The following is a 20,409-nucleotide window of genomic DNA, read 5'->3' as shown; positions in this document are numbered from 1 at the left end:
GCTGAGCTAACAATCATAGATGATTGTAAAGTGATTTTTCATTCGTAACGGGCTATATTATATTAAGAAATGACTTACGGATTGGGAGTCGACACTCATTTAAAAATCCCCCGCCTCCCCCTTTTCTCGACGATTGCAAAACCTGAGAAATAAAAATTTAAAAGAGCTCACAATCCTGAAAAATCACATACACTCTTTGGTATTATATCTCTCCACATTTGTGCATTGTGCATCTCCATTTTAGATGTACACTTTTTTATTAAATCAAAACTTTGAGTTTTTCGTTCTCCCTTCATGCCGTAAACAAAAAAATGTAAATAGATCACAAAAAAATGTAAATTTTAGAGCTTATGTATGGAAAAAAATTAAAAATTAACAAATTTAAGTAATGAAAATTTATTCACACACCACAATTGAACACAAAATTTTTGTTATCCAACTTTTGGAAATTCCACTAGTTCAACCCTAATAGCTTGAAATTTTACAAGAAAGAGAATTCTTCTAGACGTGTTTTAAAAATGGATATGCATGCTTGAAACATGTTAAAGATGAAAATGACCTATGGATCCAAAGCTTTTAATGAGAATAACAAACACTCATTAAATTCTGAAGTGAACGTGCGGCGGGATATTTACCCGAGTCAAACAAGCCATTATTTTGCCCGTTTTCAAAAAGCTGACATAACAATCATAGATGATTGTAATGTGATTTATCATGAGTAACGGGCTATATTTTTCTAAGAAATGACATACGGGTTGGGAGTCAACAGTCAGTTAAAAATACCACGCCTCCCTGTTTTCCCGACGATTGCAAAACCTGAGACACAAAAACTAAAAAGATCTTACAATCCCTAAAAATTACAAAAAATCTTTGGAATTATCTCTCCCTACATTTGTGCATTGTGCATCTCCATTTTAGATGTACACTTTTTTATTAAATCAAAACTTTGAGTTTTCGCTCTCCCTTCATCCCGTAAACCAAAAAAGGCAAATAGATCACAACAAAATGAAAATTTTAGAGTTTATGTGTGAAAAAAAATTAAAACAATAACAGATGTAAGTAAAGAGAATTTACTCACACACCACAAATGAACACAAAATTTTTGTTTTCCAAGTTTGAGAAATTCCACTAGTTCAACCCTAATTGCATGGAATTTTACAAGAAAGAGATTTCTTCTACTCGTGTTTCAAAAATGGATATGCATGTTTGAAACATGTTAAAGATGCAAATGACCTATGGATCCAATGCTTTTAAAGAGAATAACAATCGCTCATTAAATTCTCAATGAACGTGCGGAACGGGCTATATTTTTGTAAGAAATGACATACGGATTGGGAGTCAACAGTCAGTTAAAAATACCATGCCTCCCCGTTTTCCCGACGATTGCAAAACCTGAGATACAAAAACTAAAAAGATCTTACAATCCCTAAAAATTACAAACACTCTTTGGAATTATCTCTCCCTACATTTGTGCATTGTGCATTTCCATTTTAGATGTACACTTTTTTCTTAAATCAAAACTTTGAGTTTTCGCTCTCCTTTAATCCCGTAAACCAAAAAAGGCAAATAGATCACAACAAAATGAAACTTTTAGAGTTTATGTGTGAAAAAAAATTAAAACAACAACAAATGTAAGTATAGAAAATTTACTCACACACCACAAATGAACACAAAAGTTTTCTTTTCCATGTTTGAGAAATTCCACTAGTTCAACCCTAATTGCATGGAATTTTAAAAGAAAGAGATTTCTTCTACACGTGTTTTAAAAATGGATATGCATGCTTGAAACATGTTAATTTTTAAAACATGTTAAAGATGCAAATGACCTATGGATCCAAAGATTTTAAAGAGAATTACAAACGCTCATTAAATTCTAAATGAACGTGCGGTGGGATATTTACAAGAATCAAACTAGCCATTATTTTGCCCGTTCACAAAAAGCTTACCTAACAATCATAGATGATTGTAAAGTGATTTATCATCCGTAATGGGCTATATTTTTGTAAGAAATGACTTACGGATTGGGAGTCAACACTCAATTAAAAACACCCCGCCTCCCCCTTTTCCCGAGATTACAAAACCTGAGATATAAAAACTAAAAAGAGCTGAAATTCCCTAAAAATTATAGACATTCATTGGAATTATCTCTCTCTACATTTTTGCACTGTGCGACTCCATTTTAGATGTACACTTTTTTCATAAATCAAAACCTTGACTTTTCTCTCTCTCCCTCCATCCCGTAAACAAAAAAAGGCAAATAGATCACAGCAAATTCAAAATTTTTGAATTTATGTATAGACAAATTTTAAAACAAGAACAAATGTAAGTAAAGAAAATTTATTCACACACCAAAACTAAACACAAAACTTTTGTTATCTAAGTGTCGGAAATTCCACTAGTTCAACCCTAATAGCTTGAAATTTTACAAGAAAGAGATTTGTTCCACTCGAGTTTTAAAAATGGATATGCAAGCTTGAAACATGTTAATGATGCAAATGACCTATGGATCCAAAGCTTTTAAAGAGAATAACATACGCTCATTAAATTTTCTAGTGAATGTGCGGTGGGATATTTACCCGAGTCAAACAAGCCATTATTTTGCCCGTTTGCAAAAAGCTGACCTAACAATCATAGATGATTGTAAAGTGATTTTTCATTCGTAATGCGCTCTATTATTGTAGGAAATGCTTTATGGGTTGGGAGTCAACACTCAATTAAAAATCCCCCGCCTCCCCCTTTTCCCGACGATTGCAAAACCTGAGAACTAAAAACTGAAAAGAGCTCACAATCCTGAAAAATCACAGACACTCTTTGGAATTATATGTCTCCACATTTGTGCTTTGTGCATCTCCATTTTAGATATACACTTTTTTATTAAATCAAAACATTGAGTTTTCAATCTCCCTTCACGCTGTAAACAAAAAAAGGTAAATAGATCACAAAAAAATGTAAATTTTAGAGTTTATGTATGGAAAAAAATTAAAACATTAACAAATGTAAGTAATGAAAATTTATTCACACACCACAATTGAACACAAAATTTTGGTTATCCAAGTTTGGGAAATTCCACTAGTTCAACCCTAATAGCTTGAAATTTTAAAAGAAAGAGAATTGTTCTAGACGTGTCTTAAAAATGGATATGCATGCTTGAAACATGTTAAAGATGCAAATGACCTATGGATCCAAAGCTTTTAATGAGAATAACAAACACTCATTAAATTCTGAAGTGAACGTGCGGTGGGATATTCACCCGAGTGAAAGAAGCCATTATTTTGCCCGTTTTCAAAAAGCTGACCTAAGAATCATAGATGATTGTAATGTGATTTATCATGAGTAACGGGCTATATTTTTGTAAGAAATGAGATACGGATTGGGAGTCAACTGTCAGTTAAAAATAGCACGCCACCCTGTTTTCCCGACGATTACAAAACCTGAGATACAAAAACTAAAAAGATCTTACAATCCCTAAAAATTACAAACACTCTTTGGAATTATCTCTCCCTACAATTGTGCATTGTGCATCTCCATTTTAGATGTACACTTTTTTCTTAAATCAAAACTTTGAGTTTTCGCTCTCCCTTCATCCCGTAAACCAAAAAAGGCAAATAGATCAAACAAAATGAAAATTTTAGAGTTTATGTGTGAAAAAAATTAAAACAATAACAAATGTAAGTATAGAAAATTTACTCACACACCACAAATGAACACAAAAGTTTTGTTTTCCAAGTTTGAGAAATTCCACTAGTTCAACCCTAATTGCATGGAATTTTACAGGAAAGAGATTTCTTCTACACGTGTTTTAAAAATGGATATGCATGCTTGAAACATGTTAAAGATGCAAATGACCTATGGATCAAAAGCTTTTAAAGAGAATAACAAACGCTCATTAAATTCTCAATGAACGTGCGGTGGGATATTTACCAGAATCAAACTAGCCATTATTTTGCCCGTTCACAAAAAGCTTACCTAACAATCATAGATGACTGTAAAGTGATTTGTTATCCGTAACGGGCTATATTTTTGTAAGAAATGACTTACGGATTGGGAGTCAACACACAGTAAAAAACACCCCGCCTTCCCCTTTTCCCGACGATTGCAAAACCTGAGATATAAAAACTAAAAAGAGAGCTTAAATTCCCTAAAAATTGCAGACACTCATTGTAATTATCTCTCTCTACATTTGTGCGCTGTGCGTCTCCATTTTAGATGTACACTTTTTTCTTCAATCAAAACTTTGAGTTTTCACTCTCCCTCCATCCCGTAAACATAAAAAGGCAAATAGATCACAGCAAAATGATAATTTTTGAGTTTATGTATGGAAAAAATTTAAAACAATAACAAATGTAAGTAAAGAAAATTTATTCACACACCAAAAATTAACACAAAACTTTTGTTATCCAAGTTTGGGAAATTCCACTAGTTCAACCCTAATAGCTTGGAATTTTACAAGAAAGAGATTTGTTCCACACGTGTTTTAAAAATGGATATGCAAGCTTCAAACATGTTAAAGATGCAAATGACCTATGGATCCAAAGATTTTAAAGAGAATAACATACGCTCATTAAATTCTCTAGTGAACGTGCGGTGGGATATTTACCCGAGTCAAACAAGCCATTATTTTGCCCGTTTGCAAAAAGCTGACGTAACAATCATAGATGATTGTAAAGTGATTTTTCATTCGTAACGGGCTATATTATTGTAAGAAATGACTTGCGGATTGGGAGTCAACACTCAATTAAAAATCCCCCGCCTCTCCCTTTTCCCGACGATTGCAAACCCTGAGAAGTAAAAACTGAAAAGAGCTCACAATCCTGAAAAATCACAGACACTCTTTGGTATTATATCTCTCCACATTTGTGCATTGTGCATCTCCATTTTAGATATACACTTTTTTATTAAATCAAAACATTGAGTTTTCGTTCTCCCTTCATGCCGTAAACAAAAAAAAAGGTAAATTGATCACAAAAAATGTTAATTTTAGAGTTTATGTATGGAAAAAAATTCAAACATTAACAAATGTAAGTAATGAAAATTTATTCACACACCACAATTGAACTCAAAATTTTTGTTATCCAAGTTTGGGAAATTCCACTAGTTCAACCCTAATAGCTTGAAATTTTACAAGAAAGAGAATTCTTCTAGACGTGTTTTAAAAATGGATATGCATGCTTGAAACATGTTAAAGATGCAAACGACCTATGGATCCAAAGATTTTAATGAGAATAATAAACACTCATTAAATTCTGAAGTGAACGTGCGGCGGGATACTCACCCGAGTCAAACAAGCCATTATTTTGCCCGTTTTCAAAAAGCTTACCTAACAATCATAGATGATTGTAATGTGATTTATCATGAGTAACGGGCTATATTTTTGTAAGTAATGACATATGGATTGGGTGTCAACAGTCAGTTAAAAATACCACGCCTCCCCATTTTCCCGACGATTGCAAAACCTGAGATACAAAAACTAAAAAGATCTTACAATCCCTAAAAATTTGAAACACTCTTTGGAATTATCTCTCCCAACATTTGTGCATTGTGAATCTCCATTTTAGATGTAAACTCTTTTCTTAAATCAAAACTTTGAGTTTTCGCTCTACCTTCATCCCGTAGACCAAAAAAGGCAAATAGATCACAACAAAATGAAGATTTTAGAGTTTATGTGTGAAAAAATAATAAAACAATAACAAATGTAAGTATAGAAAATTTACTCACACACCAAAAATGAACATAAAAGTTTTGTTTTCCAAGTTTGAGAAATTCCACTAGTTCAACCCTAATTGCATGGAATTTTACAAGAAAGAGATTTGTTCCACACGTGTTTCAAAAATGGATATGCATGCTTGAAATATGTTAAAGATGCAAATGACCTATGGATCCAAAGCTTTTAAAGAGAATAACAAACACTCATTAAATTCTCAATGAACGTGCGGTGGGATATTTACCAGAATCAAACTAGCCATTATTTTTCCTGTTCACAAAAAGCTTACCTAACAATTATCGATGATTGTAGAGTGATTTATCATCCGTAACGGGCTATATTTTTTTAGGAAATGACTTACGGATTGGGAGTCAACACTCAGTTAAAAACACCCCGCCTCCCCCTTTTCCCGACTATTGCAAAACCTGAGATATAAAAACTAAAAAGAGCTTAAATTCCCTAAAAATTACAGACACTCATTGGAATTATCTCTCTCTACATTTGTGCATTGTGCGTCTCTATTTTTGATGTACACTTTTTTCTAAAATCAAAATTTTGAGTTTTCTCTCTCCCTCCATCCCGTAAACAAAAAAAGGCAAATAGATCACAGCTAAATGAAAATTTTTGAGTTTATGTATGGAAAAATTTTAAAACAATAACAAATGTAAGTAAAGCAAATTTATTCACACACCAAAAATTAAGACAAAACTTTTGTTATCCAAGTTTGGGAAATTCCACTAGTTCAACCCTAATAGCTTGGAATTTTACAAGAAAGAGATTTTTTCCACACGTGTTTTAAAAATGGGTATGCAAGCTTGAAACATGTTAAAGATGCAAATGACCTATGGATCCAAAGCTTTTAAAGAGAATAACATACGCTCATTAAATTCTCTAGTGAACGTGCGGTGGGATATTTACCCGAGTCAAACAAGCCATTATTTTGCCCGTTTGCAAAAAGTTGACCTAACAATCATAGATGATTTTAAAGTGATTTTTCATTCATAACAGGCTATATTATTTTAAGAAATGACTTACGGATTGGGAGTCAACACTCAATTAAAAATCCCCCGCCTCCCCCTTTTCCCGGCGATTGCAAAACCTGAGAACTAAAAACTGAAAAGAGCTCTCAATCCTGAAAAATCACAGACACTCTTTGGAATAATATCTCTCCACATTTGTGCATTGTGCATCTCCATTTTAGATGTATACTTTATATTAAATCAAAACTTTAAGTTTTCATTCTCCCTTCTTGCCGTAAACAACAAAAGGTAAACAGATCACAAAAAAATGTAAATTTTTGAGTTTATGTATGGAAAAAAATTAAAACATTAACAAATGTAAGTAATGAAAATTTATTCACACACCACAATTGAACACAAAATTTTTGTTATCCAAGTTTGGGAAATTCCACTAGTTCAACCATAATAGCTTGAAATTTTACAAAAAAGAGAATTCTTCTAGACGTATTTTAAAAATGGATATGCATGCTTGAAACATGTTAAAGATGCAAATGACCTATGGATACGAAGCTTTTAATGAGAATAACAAACAATCATTAAATTTTGAAGTGAACGTGCGGCGGGATATTCACCCGAGTAACACAAGCCATTATTTTGCCCGTTTTCAAAAAGCTGACCTAACAATCATAGATGATTGTAATGTGATTTATCATGAGTAACGGGCTATATTTTTGTAAGAAATGACATACGGATTGGGAGTCAACAGTCAGTTAAAAATACCACGCCTCCCCGTTTTCCCGACGATTGCAAAACTTGAGATACAAAAACTAAAAAGATCTTACAATCCCTAAAAATTACAAACACTCTTTCGAATTATCTCTCCCTACATTTGTGCATTGTGCATCTCCAGTTTTTTATGTACCCGTTTTTCTTAAATCAAAACTTTTAGTTTTCACTCTCCATTATCCCGTAAACCAAAAAAGGCAAAAAGATCACAACAAAATGAAAATTTTAGAGTTTATGTGTGAAAAAAAATTAAAACAATAACAAATGTAAGTAAAGAAAATTTACTCACACACCACAAATGAACACAAAAGTTTTGTTTTCCAAGTTTAGGAAATTCCACTAGTACCCTTATTGCATGGAATTTTACAAGAAAGAGATTTCTTCTACACGTGTTTTAAAAATGGATATGCATGCTTGAAACATGTTAAAGATGAAATGACCTATGGATCCAAAGCTTTTAAAGAGAATAACAAACGCTCATTAAATTCTCAATGAACGTGCGGTGGGATATTTACCAGAATCAAACTAGCCATTATTTTGCCCGTTTACAAAAAGCACACCTAACAATCACAGATGATTGTAAAGTGATTTATCATCCGTAACGGGCTATAGTTTTGTAAGAAATGACTTATGGATTGGGAATCAACACTCAGTTAAAAACACCTCGCCTCCCCCTTTTCGCGACGATTGCAAAACCTTATATATAAAGACTTAAAAGAACTTAAATTCCCTAAAAATTACAGACACTCATTGGAATTACCTCTCTCTACATTTGTGCAATGTGCCTCTCCATTTTAAATTTACACCTTTTTCTTAAATCAAAACTTTGAGTTTTCTCTATCCCTTCATCCCGTAAATAAAAAAAGGCAAATAGATCACAGCAAAATGAAATTTATTAAGTTTATGTAAAGAAATAATTTAAAAAAATAACAAATGTAAGTAAATAAAATTTATTCATACACCAAAAATTAACACAAAACTTTTTTTATCCAAGTTTGGGAAATTCCACTAGTTCAAACCTAATAGCTAAAAATTTTACAAGGAAGAGATTTCTTCTACACGTATTTTAAAAATGGATATGCACGCTTGAAACATGTTAAAGATGCAAATGACCTATGGATCCAAAGCTTTTAAAGAGAATATCATACGCTCATTAAATTCTCTAGTGAACGTGCGGTGGGATATTTACCCGAGTCAAACAAGCCATTATTTTGCCCGTTTGTAAAAAGCTGACCTAACAATCATAGATGATTGTAAAGTGATTTTTCATTCGTAACGGGCTATATTATTGTAAGAAATGACTTACGGATTGGGAGTCAACACTCAATTAAAAATCCCCAGCCTCCCCCTTTTCCCGACGATTGCAAAACCTGAGATATAAAAACTGAAAAGAGCTTACAATCCTTAAAAATCAAAGAACCTCTTTGGAATTATATCTCTTTACATTTGTGCATTGTGCATCTCCATTTTAGATGTACACATTTTTCTTAAATCAAAACTTTGAGTTTTGGTTCTCCCTTCATGTCGTAAACCAAAAAAGGTAAATAGATCACAACAAAATGAAAATTTTGGAGTTAATGTATGGAAAAAAATTAAAACAATAACAAATGTAAGTATTGAAAATTTATTCACACACCACAAATGAACACAAAATTTTGTTATCCAATATTGGGAAATTCCACTAGTTCAACCCGAACAGCTTGGAATTTTACAAGGAAGAGATTTCTTCTACACGTGTTTTAAAAATGGATATGCATGCTTGAAACATGTTAAAGATGCAAATGACCTATGGATCAAGAGCTTTTAATGAGAATTACAAACGCTCATTAAATTCTGATGTAAACGTGCGGTGGGATATTTACCTGAGTCAAACAAGCCATTATTTTGCCCGTTTGCAAAAATTGACCTAACAATCATAGATGATTGTAAAGTGATTTTTCATTCGTAACGGGCTATATTATTTTAAGAAATGACTGACGGATTGGGAGTCAACACTCAATTAAAAATCCCCCGCCTCCCCCTTTTCCCGACGATTGCAAAACCGGAGAACTAGAAACTGGAAAGACCTCACAATCCTTAAAAATCACAGACACTCTTTGGTATTATATCTCTCCACATTTGTGCATTGTGCATCTCCATTTTAGATGTACCCTTTTTTTTTAAATCAAAACTTTGAGTTTTCGTTCTCCCTTCATGCCGTAAACAAAAAAAGGTAAATAGATCACAACAAAATGTAAATTTTAGAGTTTATGTATGGAAAAAAAACCATAACAAATGTAAGTAATGAAAATTTATTCACACACCACAAATGAACACAAAATTTAGTTATCCAAGATTGGGAAATTCCACTAGTTCAACCCTAATAGCTTGGAATTTTACAAGAAAGAGATTTCTTCTACACGTGTTTTAAAAATGGATATGCATGCTTGAAACATGTTAAAGATGCAAATGAGCTATGGATCCAAAGCTTTTAATGAGAATTACAAACGCTCATTAAATTCTTAAGTGAACGTGCGGCGGGATATTTACCCGAGTCAAAGAAGCCGTTATTTTAACCGTTTGCAAAAAGCTGACCCAACAATCATAGATGATTGTAAAGTGATTTTTCATTCGCAACAGGCTATATTATTGTAAGAAATGACTTACGGATTGGGAGTCAACACTCAATTAAAAATCCCCTGCCTCCCCCTTTTCCCGACGATTGCAAAACCTGAGAACTAAAAACTTAAAATAGCTCACAATCCTTAAAAATCACAGAGACTCTTTGGAATTATATCTCTCTACATTTGTGTATTTTGCATCTCCATTTTAGTTGTACACTATTTTATTAAATCAAAACTTTGAGTTTTCGTTCTCCTTTCATGCCGTAAACAACAAAGGTAAATAGATCACAACAAAATGTAAAATTTAGAGTTTATGTATGGAAAAAAATTAAAACATTTAAAAATGTAAGTAATGTAAATTTATTCGCAAAACACAATAAAACATAAAATTTTTGTTATCGAAGTTTGGGAAATTCCACTAGTTCAACCCTAATAGCTTGGAATTTTACAAGAAAGAGATTTCTTCTACACGTGTTTTAAAAATGGATATGCATGCTTGAAACATGTTAAAGATGCAAATGACCTATGGATTGAAAGCTTTTAATGAGAATTACAAACGCTCATTAAATTCTGAAGTTAACATCGGCGGGAAATTTACCCGAGTCAAACAAGCCATTACGTTGCCCGTTTGGAAAAAGCTGACCTAACAATCCTCGATGATTGTAATGTGATTTAGCATGAGTAACGGGCTATATTTTTGTAACAAATGACATACAGATTGGGGGTCAACAGTCAGTTAAAAATACCCTGCCTCCCCGTTTTCCCGACGATTGCAAAACCTGAGATATAAAAACTAAAAAGATCTTACAATCCCTAAAAATTACAAACACTCTTTGGAATTATCTCTCCCTACATTTTTGCATTGTGCATTTCCATTTTAGATGTACACTTTTTTCTTAAATCAAAACTTTGAGTTTTCGCTCTCCCTTCATCTCGTAAACAAAAATAGGCAAATAGATCACAACAAAATGAAAATTATAGAGTTTATTTGTGAAAAAAAATTAAAACAATAACAAATGTAAGTATAGAAAATTTATTCACACACCACAAATGAACACAAAAGTTTTGTTTTCCAAGTTTGGGAAATTCCACTAGTTCAACCCTAATTGCTTGGAATTTACAAGAAAAAGATTTCTTCTACATGTGTTTTAAAAATGGATATGCATGCTTGAAACATGTTAAAGATGCAAATGACCTATGGATCCAAAGCTTTTAAAGAGAATAATAAAATCTCATTAAATTCTCAATGAACGTGCAGTGGGATATTTACCAGAATCAAACTAGCCATTATTTTGCCCTTTACAAAATGCTTACCTAACAATCATAGATGATTATAAAGTGATTTATCATCCGTAACGGGCTATATTTTTGTAAGAAATGACTTACGGATTGGGAGTCAACACTTAGTTAAAAACACCCCGCCTCCCCCTTTTCCCGACGATTGCAAAACCGGAGATGTAAAAACTAAAAAGAGCTTAAATTCCCTAAAAATTATAGACACTCTTTGGAATTATCTCTCTCTACATTTGTGCACTGTGCTTCTCCATTTTAAGTGTACATTTTTTTCTTAAATCAAAACTTTGACTTTTCTCTCTCCCTTTATCCCGTAAACAAAAAAAGGTAAATAGATCACAGCAAAATGAAAATTTTAGAGTTTATGAATGGAAAAAATTTAAAACAACAAAAAATGTTAGTAAAGAAAATTTATTCACGCACCAAAAATTTAACACAAAACTTTTGTTATCCAAGTTTGGGAAATTCCACTAGTTCAACCCTAATAGCATGGAATTTTACAAGAAAGAGATTTCTTCTACACTTGTTTTAAAATTGGATATGCAAGCTTAAAACATGTTAAAGATGCAAATGCCTATGGATCCAAAGCTTTTAAAGAGAATAACAAACGCTCATTAAATTCTCTAGTGAATGTGCGGTGGGATATTTACCCGAGCCAAACAAGCCATTATTTTGCCTGTTTGCAAAAAGCTGACCTAACAATCATAGATAATTGTAAAGTGATTTTTCATTCGTAACGGGCTATATTATTGTAAGAAATGACTTATGGATTGGGAGTCAACACTCAATAAAAAATCCCTCGCCTCCCCCTTTTCCCGACGATTGCAAAACATGAGAACTAAAAACTGAAAAGAGCTTACAATACTTAAAAATCACAGACTCTCTTTGGAATTATACCTCTATACATTTGTGCATTTTGCATCTCCATTTTAGATGTACACTTCTTTCTTAAATCAAAACTTTGAGTTTTCGTTCTCCCTTCATGCCGCAAAAAAAAAAAAAGTAAATAGATCACAACAAAATGAAAATTTTAGAGTTTATGTATGGAAAAAAATTAAAATAATAAAAAATGTTAGTAATGAAAATTTATTCACACACGACAAATGAACACAAAATTTAGTTATCCAAGATTAGGAAATTCCACTAGTTCAACCCTACTAGGTTGGAATTTTACAAGAAAGAGATTTTTTCTACATGTGTTTTAAAAATGGATATGCATGGCTGAAACATGTTAAAGATGCAAATGACCTATGGATCCTAAGCTTTAAATGAGAATAACAAACGCTCATTAAATTCTTAAGTGAATGTGCGGCGGGATATTTACCCGAGTCAAACAAGCCATTATTTTGCCCGTTTGCAAAAAGCCGACCTAACAATTATAGATGATTGTAAAGGGATTTTTCATTCATAACAGGCTATATTATTGTAAGAAATGACTTACGGATTAGGAGTCAACACTCGATTAAAAATCCCCTGCCTCCCCCTTTTCCCAACGATTGCAAAGCCTGATAACTGAAAAATGAAAAGAGCTCACAATCCTTAAAAATCACAGACACTCTTTGGAATTATATCTCTCTACATTTGTGCATTGTGCATCTCCATTATAGATGTAAACTTTTTTATTAAATCAAAACTTTGAGTTTTCGTTCTCCCTTCACGCCGTAAACAAAAAAAGGTAAATAGATCACAACAAAATGTAAATTTTAGAATTTATGTATGGAAAAAAATTTAAACATTTAAAAATGTAAGTAATTTAAATTTATTCGCACACCACAATAAAACACAAATTTTTTGTTATCCAAGTTTGGGAAATTCCACTTGTTCAACCCTAATAGCTTGGAATTTTACAAGAAAGAGATTTCTTCTACACGTGTTTTAAAAATGGATATGCATGCTCGAAACATGTTAAAGATGCAAATGACCTATGGATCCAAAGCGTTTAATGAGAATTACAAACGCTCATTAAATTCTGAAGTGAACAGGCGGCGGGATATTTACCCGAGTCAAACAAGCCATTATTTTGCCCGTTTGGAAAAAGCTGACCTAACAATCATCGATGATTGTAATGTGATTTAGCATGAGTAACGGGCTATATTTTTGTAAGAAATGACATACGGATTGGGAGTCAACAGTTAGTTAAACATACCCCCCCCCCCCCCCCCCCCCCTCCCCGTTTTCCCGACGATTGCAAAACTTGAGATATAAAAATTAAAAATATCTTACATTCCCTAAAAATTACAAACACTCTTTGGAATTATCTCTCCCTACAATTGTGCATTGTGCATCTCTATTTTAGATGTACACTTTTTTCTTAAATCAAAACTTTGAGTTTTTGCTCTCCCTTCATCTCGTAAACAAAAAAAGGCAAACAGATCACAACAAAATGAAAATTTTAGAGTTTATATGTGAAAAAAATTAAAACAATAACAAACGTAAGTATATAAAATTTATTCACACACCACAAATGAACACAAAAGTTTTGTTTTCCAAGTTTGGGAAATACCACTAGTTCAACCCTAATTTCGTGGAATTTTACAAGAAAAAGATTTCTTCTACACGTGTTTTAAAAATGGATATGCATGCTTGAAACATGTTAAAGATGCAAATGACCTATGGATCCAAAGCTTTCAAAGAGAATAACAAACGCTCATTAAATTCTTAAGTGAACGTGCGGTGGGATATTTACCCGCGTCAAACAAGCCATTATTTTGCCCGTTTGCAAAATGCTGACCTAACAATCATATATGAATGTAAAGTGATTTTTCATTCGAAATGGGCTATAATATTGTAAGAAGTGACTTACGGATTGGGAGTCAACACTAAATTAAAAATCCCCGCCTCCCCCTTTTCCCGACGATTGCAAAACCACAGAACAAATACTAAAAAGAACTCACAATCCTTAAAAATCACAGACACTCTTTGGAATTCAATCTCTCTATATTTGTGCGTTTTGCATCTCCATTTTAGATGTAAACTTTTTTATTAAATCAAAACTTTGAGTTTTCGTTCTCCCTTCATGCCGTAAACAAAAAAATTTAAATAGATCACAACAAAATGTAAATTTTAGAGTTTATGTATGAAAAAAAAATTACAACAAAGCAAAATGTAAGTAATGAAAATTTATTCACACACCACAATTGAACACAAAATTTTTGTTATCCAAGTTTTGGATATTCCACTAGTTTAACCCTAATAGCTTGAAATTTTACAAGAAAGAGAATTCTTGTACACGTGTTTTAAAAATGGATATGCATGCTTGAAACATGTTAAAGATGCAAATCACCTATGGATCCAAAGCTTTTAATGAGAATAACAAAAACTCATTAAATTCTGAAGTGAACGTGCGGCGGGATATTTGCCCGAGTCAAACAAGCCATTATTTTGCCCGTTTGCAAAAAGCTGACCTAACAATCATAGATGATTGTAATGTGATTTATCATGAGTAACGGGCTATATTTTTGTAAGAAATGACATACGGATTGGGAGTCAACAGTCAGTTCAAAATACCCCGCCTCCCCGTTTTCTCGACGATTGCAAAACCTGAGATATAAAAACTAAAAAGATCTTACAATCCCTAAAAATTACAAACACTTTTTGGAATTATCTCTCCCTACATTTGTGTATTGTGCATCTCCATTTTAGATGTACATTTTTTTCTTAAATCAAAACTTTGAGTTTTTGCTCTCCCTTCATCCCATAAACCAAAAAAGGCATAAAGATCACAACAAAATGAAAATTTTAGAGTTTATGTATGAAAAAAAGATAAAACAATAACAAATGTAAGTATAGAAAATTTATTCACACACCACAAATGAACACAAAAGTTTTGTTTTCCAAGTTTGGGAAATTCCACTAGTTCAACCCTAATTGCATGGAATTTTACAAGAAAGAGATTTCTTCTACACGTGTTTTACAAATAGTTATGCATGCTTGAAACACGTGAAAGATGCAAATGACTTATGGATCCAAAGCTTTTAAAGAGAATAAGAAAAGCTCATTAAATTCTCAATGAACGTGCGGTGAGATATTTACCAGAATCAAACAAGCCATTACATTGCCCGTCTACAAAAAGCTTACCTAACAATCATAGATGATTGTAAAGTGATTTATCATCCGTAACGGGCTATATTTTTGTGAGAAATGACTTACGGATTGGGAGTCAACACTCAGTTAAAAACACCCCCTCCGCCTCCCCCTTTTCCCGACGATTGCAAAACCTGAGATATAAAAACTAAAAAGAGCTTAAATTCCCTAAAAATTACTGACACTCTTTGGAATTATCTCTCTCTATATTTGTGCACTGTGCGTCTCCATTTTAAATGCACACTTTTTTCTTATATCAAAACTTTGAGTTTTCTCTCTCCCTTCATCTCGTAAACAAAAAAAGGCAAATAGATCACAGCAAAATGAAAATTTAAAACAATAAAAAATGTAAGTAAAGAAAATTTATACACACACCAAAAATTAACACAATACTTTTGTTATCCAAGTTTGGGAAATTCCACTAGTTCAACCCTAATAGCTTGGAATTTTACAAGAAAGAGATTTCTTCTACACGTGTTTCAAAAATGGATTAGCAAGTTTGAAACATGTTAAAGATGAAAATGACCTATGGATCCAAAGCTTTTAAAGAGAATATAACATACGCTCATTAAATTCTCTAGTGAACATGCGGTGGGATATTTACCCGAGCCAAACAAGCCATTATTTTGCCCGTTTGCAAAAAGCTGATCTAACAATCATAGAAGATTGTAAAGTGATTTTTCATTCGTAACGGGCTATATTATTGTAAGAAATGACTTACGGATTGGGAGTCAACACTCAATTAAAATCCCCCGCCTCCCCCTTTTCCCGACGATTACAAAACCTGAGAACTAAAAACTTAAAAGAGCTCACAATCCTTAAAAATCACAGACACTCTTTGGAATTATATCTCTCTACATTTGTGCATTGTGCAACTCCATTTTAGATGTACACTTTTTTCTTAAATCAAAACTTTGAGTTTTCATTTTCCCTTCATGCCGTAAACAAAAAATGGTAAATAGATCAAGACAAAATGAAAATTTTAGAGTTCATGTATGGAAAAAAATTAAAATAATAACAAATTTAAGTAATGAAAATTTATTCACACACCAAAAATGAACTTAAAATTTATTTATCCAACATTGGGAAATTCCACTTGTTCAACCCGAATTGCTTGGAATTTTACAAGGAAGAGATTTCTTCTAGACGTGTTTTAAAAATAGATATGCATGCTTGAAACATGTTAAAGGTGAAAATTACCTATGGATCCAAAGCTTTTAATGAGTATTACAAACGCTCATTAAATTCTGAAGTGAACGTGCGGCGGGATATTTACCCGAGTCAAACAAGCCATTATTTTGCCCGTTTGCAAAAAGTTGACCTAACAATCATAGATAATTGTAAAGTGATTTTTCATTCATAACGGGCTATATTATTTTAAAAAATGACTTACGGATTGGGAGTCAACACTCAATTAAAAATCCCCCGCCGCCCCCTTTTCCCGACGATTGCAAAACCTGAGAACTAAAAACTGAAAAGAGCTCACAATCCTTAAAAATCACAGACACTCTTTGGAATTATATTTCTCTACATTTGTGCATTGTGCATCTCCATTTTAGATATACACTTTTTTATTAAATCAAAACTATGAGTTTTCGTTCTCCCTTCATGCCGTAAACAAAAAAAGGTAAATAGATCACAACAAAATGAAAATTTTAGAGTTTATGTATGGAAAAAAATTAAAAGAATAACAAATGTAAGTAATGAAAATTAATTCACTCACCACAAATGAACACAAAATTTTGTTATCCAAGATTGGGAAATTCCACTAGTTCAACCCTAATAGCTTGGAATTTTACAAGAAAGAGATTTCTTCTACACGTGTTTTAAAAATGGATATGCATGCTTGAAACATGTTAAAGATGCAAATGACCTATGGATCCAAAGCTTTTAAAGGGAATAACAAACGCTCATTAAATTCTCAATGAACGTGGGGTGGGATATTTACCCGAGTCAAACTAGCCATTATTTTGCCCGTTTAGAAAAAGCATACCTAACAATCACAGATGATTGTAAAGTGATTTATCATCCGTAACGGGCTATAGTTTTGTAAGAAATGACTTATGGATTGGGAGTCAACACTTAGTTAAAAACACCCCGCCTCCCCCGTTTCGCGACGATTGGAAAACCTTTGATATAAAAACTAAAAAGAACTTAAATTCCCTAAAAACTACAGACACTCTTTGGAATTACCTCTCTCTACATTTGTGCACTGTGCCTCTCCATTTTAAATGTACACTTTTTTCTTAAATCAAAACTTTGAGTTTTCTCTCTCCCTTCATCACGTAAACAAAAAAAGGCAAATAGATCATAGCAAAATGAAAATTTTTGAGTTTATGTAAAGAAACAATTTAAAACAATAACAAATGTAAGTAAAGAAAATTTATTCACACACCAAAAATTAACACAAAACTTTTGTTATCCAAGTTTGGGAATTCCACTAGTTCAACCCTAATAGCTAGGAATTTTACAAGGAAGAGATTTCTTCTACACGTATTTTAAAAATGGATATGCATGCTTGAAACATGTTAAAGATGCAAATGACCTATGGATCCAAAGCTTTTAAAGAGAATAACATACGCTCATTAAATTCTCTAGTGAACGTACGGTGGGATATTTACGCTAGTCAAACAAGCCATTATTTTGCCCGTTTGCAAAAAGCTGACCTAACAATCAGAGATGATTGTAAAGTGATTTTTCATTCGTACCGGGCTATATTATTATAAGAAATGACTTATGGATTGGGAGTCAATACTCAATTAAAAATCCCCCGCCTCCCCCTTTTCCCGACGATTGCGAAACCTGAGATATAAAAACTGAAAAGAGCTTACAATCCTTAAAAATCACAGAACCTCTTTGGAATTATATCTCTTTACATTTGTACATTGTGCATCTCAATTTTATATGTATACATTTTTCTAAAATCAAAACTTTGAGTTTTTGTTCTCCCTTCATGTCGTAAATAAAAAAAGGTAAATAGATCACAACATAATGAAAATTTTAGAGTTTATATATGGAAAAAAATTAAAACAATAACAAATATAAGTATTGAAAATTTATTCACACACCACAAATGTACACAAAATTTTGTTATCCAATATTGGCAAAACCTGAGATACAAAAACTAAAAAGATCTTACAATCCCTAAAAATTACAAACACTCTTTGGAATTATATCTCTCCACATTTGTGCATTGTGCATCTCCATTTTAGATGTACACTTTTTTTTTAAGTCAAAACTTTGAGTTGTCGTTCTCCCTTCATGCGTAAACAAAAAAAGATAAATAGATCACCACAAAATGAAAATTTTAGAGGTTATGTATGGAAAAAAATTAAAACAATAACAAATGGAAGTAATGAAAATTTATTCACACACCACAAATGAACACAAAATTTAGTTATCCAACATTGGGAAATTCCACTTGTTCAACCCGAATAGCTTGGAATTTTACAAGGAAGAGATTTCTTCTACACGTGTTTTAAAAATGGATATGCATGCTTGAAACATGTTAAAGATGCAAATGACCTATGGATCCAAAGCGTTTAATGAGAATTACAAATGCTCATTAAATTCTGAAGTGATCGTGCGTAGGGATATTTACCCGAGTCAAACAAGCCATTATTTTGCCCGTTTGCAAAATGCTGACCTAACAATCATAGATGATGGTAAAGTGATTTTTCATTCGTAACGGGCTATATTATTGTAAGAAATGACTTACGGATTGGGAGTCAACACTGAATTAAAAATCCCCCGACGTTTGCAAAACCTGAGAACTAAAAACTGAAAAGAGCTTACAATCCTTAAAAATCACAGACACTCTTTGGAATTATATCTCTCTACATTTGTGCATTTTGGATCTCCATTTTAGATGTGCACTTTTTTCTTAAATCAAAACTTTGAGTTTTTGTACTCCCTTCATGCCGTAAAAAAAAAAAAGGTAAATTGATCACAACAAAATGAAAATTTTAGAGTTTATGTATAGAAAAAAATAAAACCATAACAAATGGAAGTAATGAAAATTTATTCACACACCACAACTGAACACAAAATTTTGCTTCTTCAAGTTTGGGAAATTCCACTAGTTCAACCCTAATAGCTTGAAATTTTACAAGAAAGAGAATTCTTCTACACGTGTTTTAAAAATAGATATGCATTCTTGAAACATGTTAAAGATTGAAATGACCTATGGATCCAAAGCTTTTAATTAGAATAACAAACACTCATTAAATTCTGATGTGAACGTACGGCGGGATATTTACCCGTGTCAAACAAGCCATTATTTTGCCCGTTTGCAAAAAGCTGACCTAACAATCATCGATGATTGTAATATAATTTATCATGAGTAACGGGCTATATTTTTGTAAGAAATGACATACGGATTGGGAGTCAACAGTCAGTTAAAAATACCCTGCCTCCCTTCATCCTGTAAACAAAAAAAGCCAAATAGATCACAGCAAAATGTAAATTTAAGAGTTTATGTATGGAAAAAAATTAAAACAACAAAAAATGTAAGTAATGAGAATTTATTCACACACAAAAATTGAACACAAAATTTTTGTTATCCAAGTTTGGGAAATACCAGTAGTTCAACCCTAATAGCTTGAAATTTTACAAGAAAGATAATTCTTGTACACGTGTTTTAAAAATGGATATGGATGCTTGAAATATGTTAAAGATGCAAATGACCTATGGATCCAAAACTTTTAATGAGAATTAAAAACGCTCATTAAATTCTGAAGTGAATGTGCGGCGGGACATTTATTCAAGTGAAACAAGACATTATTTTTTCGTTTGCAAAAAGCTGACCTAACAATCATAGATGATTTTAAAGTGATTTTTCATTCGTAACAGGCAATATTATTGTAAGAAATGACTTATGGATTGGGAACACTCATTTAAAAATCCCCCGCCTCCCCCTTTTCCCGACGATTGCAAAACCTGAGAACTAAAAACTGAAAAGAGCTCACAATCCCTAAAAATCACA

Source organism: Aristolochia californica, unplaced genomic scaffold (genome assembly GCF_029961685.1).
Source record: "Aristolochia californica isolate CCGP_79_NKW_82.1479 unplaced genomic scaffold, dmAriCali1.0.hap1 SCAF_12, whole genome shotgun sequence".
Taxonomy (NCBI): domain Eukaryota; kingdom Viridiplantae; phylum Streptophyta; class Magnoliopsida; order Piperales; family Aristolochiaceae; genus Aristolochia; species Aristolochia californica.
This window is presented reverse-complemented; position numbering follows the sequence as displayed.